This window comes from Penaeus monodon, chromosome 1 (genome assembly GCF_015228065.2).
Source record: "Penaeus monodon isolate SGIC_2016 chromosome 1, NSTDA_Pmon_1, whole genome shotgun sequence".
Lineage (NCBI taxonomy): Eukaryota > Metazoa > Arthropoda > Malacostraca > Decapoda > Penaeidae > Penaeus > Penaeus monodon.
In genome coordinates, this window is record NC_051386.1 from 25953131 (window position 1) to 25960630 (window position 7500).

Genomic DNA, 7500 nt, shown 5'->3' on the forward strand with positions numbered 1-7500 from the left:
CAGCTGCACTGATAAACACCTGCAGAAATCATCGATAATATTATACTTATAATCACACTATCATACGAGGTTAGGTATCATTTTAGTCATTATTATCATAACCATAATCAGAACTTCCAGCCTCATCATTTACGCACACTCATGTGCCTCAAGTCGGCCTAACGCTGAAGCAACTAGGGTCCTTTGGGGTGATTCATCATCTGCAGCACCTAGTCCTGCTCCTGCTGGACACCCAGATCTTTGGGATGTTCTGCGTCATTTAGCTGGAAAACGCCAGCCATCAGGAATTCAGTGAGTGCCCAACTGATGCTCTGGCTAAAGGCCTCCATGAGATCGGGAATGCACAGACTAAGGGCGTCAAGTTTTCTGTCACTCCTCCTAGTTGGAGGGCATGACATTGAAGACATCTGACAATTATATTATATCATGTATGTGTGAGTGTGTGTGTGTGTGTGTGTGTGTGCGTGTGTGTGTGTGTGTGTGTGTGTGTGTGTGTGTGTGTGTGTGTATGTGTGTGTGTATGTGTGTGTGTGTGTTGCGTATTCATATGCAATGGACTTGCAATATTGGGTTAGGTTTAGAGATCACACCACGCTTACACAGTACGACCATCTCTTTAAAACCACGTGAGTACATGCGGTTGGCCTCTTATTTTTCCCTCTCCTCTTCTCCCATAAATGTGTTAATCCGTATGTGACTGCAAATGGCATGTTCTCACACTATTCTTCTGACCATAGATTGCATTACTGTATGATCACAGTATGTGGTCAGCAAACATGAATATCATTCATTAATCAAGTAGTTAATTAATTTCTCTCATTATTAGAGATTTATATTGTTTCATGAGATAGCTTGAGAGAGAGAGAGAGATGTTCCCATTAATTGGTTGTTTGTAATTGTTCGCATCATAGGAATATTTATAACTTTGTTACATTGCTTAATGATGACACGTTCTATCGGCGCTAGAATGGAGCTTGTAACGCGATTTTTATTCAAATTTATTGTTTTGAGTATAGCTTTAGGATCTTCTCCATATCATAGTGCACAGGGATGCCCGATATAACCCGAGGTTGCGTAAATCTCCTAACAGATCTACGCTCCAACGTTACGACAGTAGGTATAAGTAAAACTTTCGAGTCGGTGTGACCCGCAGTTATGTCCATTCATTCATGTAGGACTAGGGTTTAAGGTAGAATCGGTATTCGTTTATTAATCATGCTCTTCTCACCCTCTAAAAGTTTTGGGTAAATCCCAAGCGATCATGTGATTTGTGATAGATACCCGTAGGGAATGTCACTATATGCAAAAATAGCAGGTTATTTATAGATTTTCCCGGGTCAGTTCACTTCGTTGTAAGGCATTTTGTGTATAGGAACCCCCATTGATGAAGTCTGACGTGCACAGTTAAACATGGCTACAGCGGCAGTTCAGGATTTCTGACCCCGAAAAGATTTGCTTGCTAGAAAGCTTGTGAATATTTTTTTCATGTCACCATTCATTAGTGCTTACATTCTGTTGCATATCATTAAATGTTGAATTCAATGTGGTAGTTGAAATAATTTCATATAAATAGCATTGTTAAATCATCATACTTTTGTTATATTGAACGTTAATGATTCATTCTCTGCGTGAGCTCACTCTCACTTTCCTTCTTATTCACTCACTCATTCTCTCATCCACCCAGAACAAAAGACACTGAAACCTTTTCATTAATAGGTTTGTTGCTATTGTAGTTGCAGGTGTAAAGATCTATGATGTATCTCTTTTGCCCGCAATTTTGTCAGTCGTGACAAGTGACTCATACATGATGCACAATTTCATACATTTCTTCTCTGTGTAACGACAATTGGTTCAAGTAAATACTTGCGGATTGCCGTTGTCGTTTCCCTTATCTACTCTCATATCTATCAGAGACTGTTGGTAGTTCAAGCCAGATCCATGCAGATTGCTACTGATGTCTCCCTCCCCCATTTTCTTTATCTTTGTGAAAGTAAAACACGAAACGAAAAAAAAGACGAAAATAAAGTAAAAAGTGAACATTAAAAACTTCAAATATATATTCATAACCGGCTAGTAGCACTTAACACCCCCTCTTGTCTGTTGCTTCTCTGTTGATTATATATAACAGTCGGACAGACGATATCCGACATGGCACCGAAGAAGGACTATGCTGCAGAAATGGTCACCTTAGGATGTTGTGGGAAGGACGTCACCGGAAAATCGCCAGACGCCTGCGGACCAGGATGTTCATCAGAGCAGGTATTAAACCACCCCAGTATATAGTGGAAAGGTGCTGCCTGCCCGTAGATCCAGCGAAGGACCAGAAACTCGTCAGCACAAGTACCAGTCGCCCCAGGATGCTGTGGAAGGACGCCGCCTGCCTGGACTTCTGCAGATCCAGTCAAACTCCAGGAGCTCGTCAGCGCAGGTATTAGCCGCCCTGAGATGCCGAAGAAGATGCCTCCTGCCCGGACGCCTGTAGGTTAAGACGAAGATTTCAAAGACGTGTGGACGAGCATGCAGCCGAAAAAGATCTGGACGATATCTGCGAGGACGTGTGGACGAGGACGCCGCCGAGTTAGCTCTGGACGAGAACTACGAGGAAGTCTAGATGTATCCAAAGTCAAGGACGACCTGTTGCGAGACCTTCGAGGACGTGTGGACGTCGAGGACGAATGGATTATACCAAGGATCAGGAAGAAGAGGCAGACAAGGATGAGCAACTACAAAGATGCACCAAGGACAACGCACGCGAGAACGAGATGAGCAGCAAATCAAGACTTGGCAAAGTTGAGTCATGCCTTGAGACCAATCTAAGGCACTTCGAAGGGGAGATGTGAGTAGGTTGCCAAGCAATATGGCGTGTACATAGGCACAATCTCTGTAAGCCATTAGACAATAGACCATATGGCTTATCGAGGGCTTAGATGACAATTTTATCTGACCTCGTCTGACCTCTCAGTTCGTGCCCAGCGGTCGACGTGACCAGGTTGTCACCACCTCTGGTCCCCTCAGGGCTGGTGGTCTGGACACGTGACACCGCGCTCACTGCTTACCCTATTACCCTAAGACATAGTCTCGTGTGTTCCCTTACTGTGTTGTGCTCTTCTGTAATAAAGAGTCAAGCCGTTTATACAACTATAACTACCCTGCTAGCCATTATATTAAGGGTACATAGCCTTTTACACACACATATATATATGTGTGTCTGTGTGAATCTCTGTCTCTTTCTCTATCTCTTTATCTCTCTCTCTATATATATGCATGTATATATGTACACACACACACACACACACACACACACACACACACACACACACACACACACACACACACACACACACACACACATACACACAAACACACACACACACACAAACACACACACACACACACAGACGTGTGTGTGTGTGTGTGTATGTATGTGTATATATATATATATATATATATATATATATATATATATATATATAGATATGTATGTATGTATATTTATAAATAAATATATATAAATGCACATGTATATGCATATTATATATATATATATATATATATATATATATATATATATATATATATATATATATATATATATTATCGTTAAGGCAAACCCAATATTTTCAATGCGTATGCTCATGTGCACGTGTGCATGCATGTGTGTGTATGAATGTACACACACACACACACACACACACACACACACACACACACACACACACACACACACACACATATACACACACACATGTGCACACACACACACACACACACACACACACACACACACACACACACACACACACACATGCACACTCGTATGCTGTGTGTGTATATGAATGCACACATGTGCATACACACACAGATTTGCAGATACTGGATTAGTCTTACATGGATATGATAGTGGTGCCCGACTGCTACCTTGTAGTTCAGTCTGTGCCTGGTCAAAGGCCATGGGAGTTCACCCTATACAAAATATATGCTCTTTGGCGTCAGTAAGATGATAAAGGCTGCGGGAGTCAACTCTGAGGAAAACTCCATTGCCTGTGTCCCTGAGGTAGTTCGTTGTTGTTTGTGACCTCGTTCTGGCTACTCATGTGATGCCGCTGGCGCCAATCTGTATCAGCCTATACCGTTCCTTTGGATCCATCAGCTGTGTGGAGAGAGGGAGCCTGCTGCACGGGCAACAACTTGTTCCTCACATTCTTTCGCCCTGAGGCGAAAGAATGTGAGGAAATAGGTAGAGATAATAATGCCATAGTCATCATCAACTGAAGTCCCCACGTGTTGGCTCATATGACGTTATGTCACAAAAGGAGTACTTCCGGGACAGCTGTAATTAAAATGGTTGTGCCCACCAAACGCAAACATCAGAAATGGTTTGATGATAATGACGATCTCATCCAATCATTCTAGAGGAGACAAGCAGGCTTTATCAAGCATTTCTAAATGACCCAACCTCAATGTCATTGAAAACGGTCTTCAAAAACATCAAAAAGGAAATCCAGTCACTTGCTGATTGCAATGACTCGAACTTCAGTTCTCTTAATGCCGTATTCAATTCCAACTCACCAGGATCACCCCCACTTCTGAGTGCTGATGGGAACACATTGAATGATCACTGATAAAGAGTTGGTACTAGATACATTTCAATCGTGTCCTCAACTGCTTATCTATAGTCATCACTCATGAAGTAATCGTAAGACTACCACAGGTCCCAACTGGTCACTATCTCGTTGATCTACCAACAGAGGCCGAAGTCATGAAAGCTGATAAGCGGCTTTCCAACGACAAAGTATCTCGTGGCGACTCTATTCAACAGTAAGTGGAATTCGTCCAAGAGCTGAAAGATACCAACCACCGTGGCATATCAATGCTCTCTATTTGATGGGAGGATCCTTGCTAGAGTCCTACTCAACTGCCTGAATCACCACCAAGAGCACTGTGACTTTCTACCGTAGATTCAGTGTGGATTCAGAGGTAGCCGTAGCACTGCTGACATGATCTTTGCTGCATGACAACTGCAAGAAAAATGCCAGGACCAGAATGTTTGCCTTTACACAGTATTCGTTGACCTGACGCAAGTCTTCGACACAGTCTGTTGTGAAGTAATTGTATTTTTTTGCTAAGACTAACAACCATTAAACTCGAGCTTGAACACTTCCTTGCACCACTAGATTATCCTCTCCCAACCCCCACCCTCACTCCTCCCCCCCTATATCCCCATTCCACTTCCGCCCCCCCCATTCCCCCGAATTATTCTACTCCCTCCTTTCTTCCCTCCCTCTCCCTCATTTCCCCTTCTTTCCTTTCCCACCCTCAGCTCCTTCTCCCACACCCCCTCTCTTTCTACACTCCTCCCGCACTCCCTCCTCTCCCCGCACGCCCTCCTCCTCCTGCACGCCTTCCTCCTCCCACACCCCTCCTCCTCCCGCACCCCCTCCTCCTCCCGCTCCCCCTCTCCCATCACCTAAACCATGACCAAGCACGACCCAGCACCATATTCATACACCTCAAACGACTTCTCGACACAAACTTCTGCAGCATTATATCCAAAGAGACCCATTCCTCAATACTATTGACACATACAACCTGGACATCATAAAAGGTATAGAGACATGGTTGACATCAGACACAGACTCTGAAGAAAAATTTCCTTCCCCCTTATAGTATGACAGTGATACGCAGTGATCGACCAAGTGGCATAGGGAAAGGTGTCCTCATCGCTATCAAACGTGACTTAATTGATAAACAGAAGCCAGACCTTGACGCAGACTGTGAGATAACCTGGATTCAACTACATATTTCTAACTGTAAATCACTTTTGCTCGCCGCTTTCTACAGACCTACATCTTCCAACGCAGAATACTTACAAAATCTTCACACATCTCTCACTTGCATCACTCCAGACAAACACATTTGGAATGCAGGTGATTTCAACCTCCCTGACATCGACTGGACCTCTACATCCTCTTTTAACCCCATTGCCGCAGACGTCCCAAATTCCATTATCCCCCACATAAACATGCGCCAGTTACACGACACCTTCATTGACATCATAAATACATTCTACACTCTCACAAACAGTACTCAAAACAACGCGAACCCAATTCACCACACGCCCCACTGGCGACAGAGGCCATTTAACCACTGACCATACCTTTTCCTCACAAACAACACACTCCGCATAACAAATATTGAGGTTGTTCCAGGACTAAGTGACCACGATATCGTCCTTGTTGACACAAACCTCCGATCAATCAGATAGAAACGCAGATGTGGACCTATTTCGTTCTATTCTAGAGCCGACACAGACTCGATCATAAGGGACATGACTTACAGAGACAACTTCCTGTCTTCTGATCTCTACTCCCGGTCCTTGATGAAGACGAATAGCCTGAAATACTTCATACACACTTCCAGTAAAAGCTACATTTCACAAAAACACCTTCTAGTAGGGACACATTCCCTTAGTTTTCCAGAGGTCTTTGCAGACATTGAAGAAAACAGAGACTCTACAGACGCGTGCAATCATACAACACACCAGAGAATTGGGCCAATTTCAAATCTTTCAAAAAAGCATTTGCCAAAACATCAGTAAATATTTCACAGAGACACTAGACACTTCTTCAAGTCAGGACACCATTAACATAACTGCACTTAAAGACCACAACGGCACAGTTATCACCACATCAGAATACAAAGCACATCTACTCAACACAGTTCCACTCTGTCCTCACACAAGAAAACCCTGTTACACTGAACATACCAAACAGACCCGACCCACCCATCCCGACTTTAGACATTAGAACAGACGGAATTCAAAAACTACTAGAAGCACTGGGCACAAACAAAGCAACTGGATCCGACAAAATCGCGCCCCCGTCCTCCCTCCTATCCTCCAAATCATATTCGCACAATCCTTCAGGACACCTTCTCTACCGTGGCTTTGTGCAGAAGTTACTCGTTTTCAAGGCAGGCGACTTGGTTGACTCATCAGATTATCGCCTCATCTCCCTCATCTCCATTGTCACACATAGTACACACCTTGGCGGTACTTTATCTAGCTCTGTTTCTGTCTCTTCTGGTGTTTCCCAGGGCACCGTCTTTGGCGCTCCCCTCTTCCGATTCTACATTAATGATCTCCCATTATCCACCCTATCCATTCTACAACTAGACCTTTTGCTGATGACAGCCTCATCTATCGACCAATTAAGACATATAACAACTGTAATCTCCTCCATACAGATCTAGACTCCCTAGCAATGGGAAGTCACATGGCAAATTAACTTTCGGTCAGCAAATGTAAAATCATACATTTCACCCGTTCCCAAACGCCTACAAAATTCCCATATTAAATTCGCTCACAACAATTACGCATCGCACAAACATCTAGGATTCACTCTACACACACTCTACACGAAGCTTAACGCACACGTAGACAACATACAACATAAAGCCAACAGAACACAGGGTTTCCCGAGGAGGAATCTACACGGTTCA

The 7500-nt window shown here is 43.5% G+C and overlaps 1 protein-coding gene across 1 annotated transcript in view; it reads right to left on the reverse strand.

Annotated features, from left to right (window-relative positions):
* LOC119576377 overlaps positions 1–7500 on the reverse strand; it is a 78583-nt gene that overhangs the window by 40489 nt on the left and 30594 nt on the right. The gene's annotated exons all lie outside the window — the stretch shown is intronic.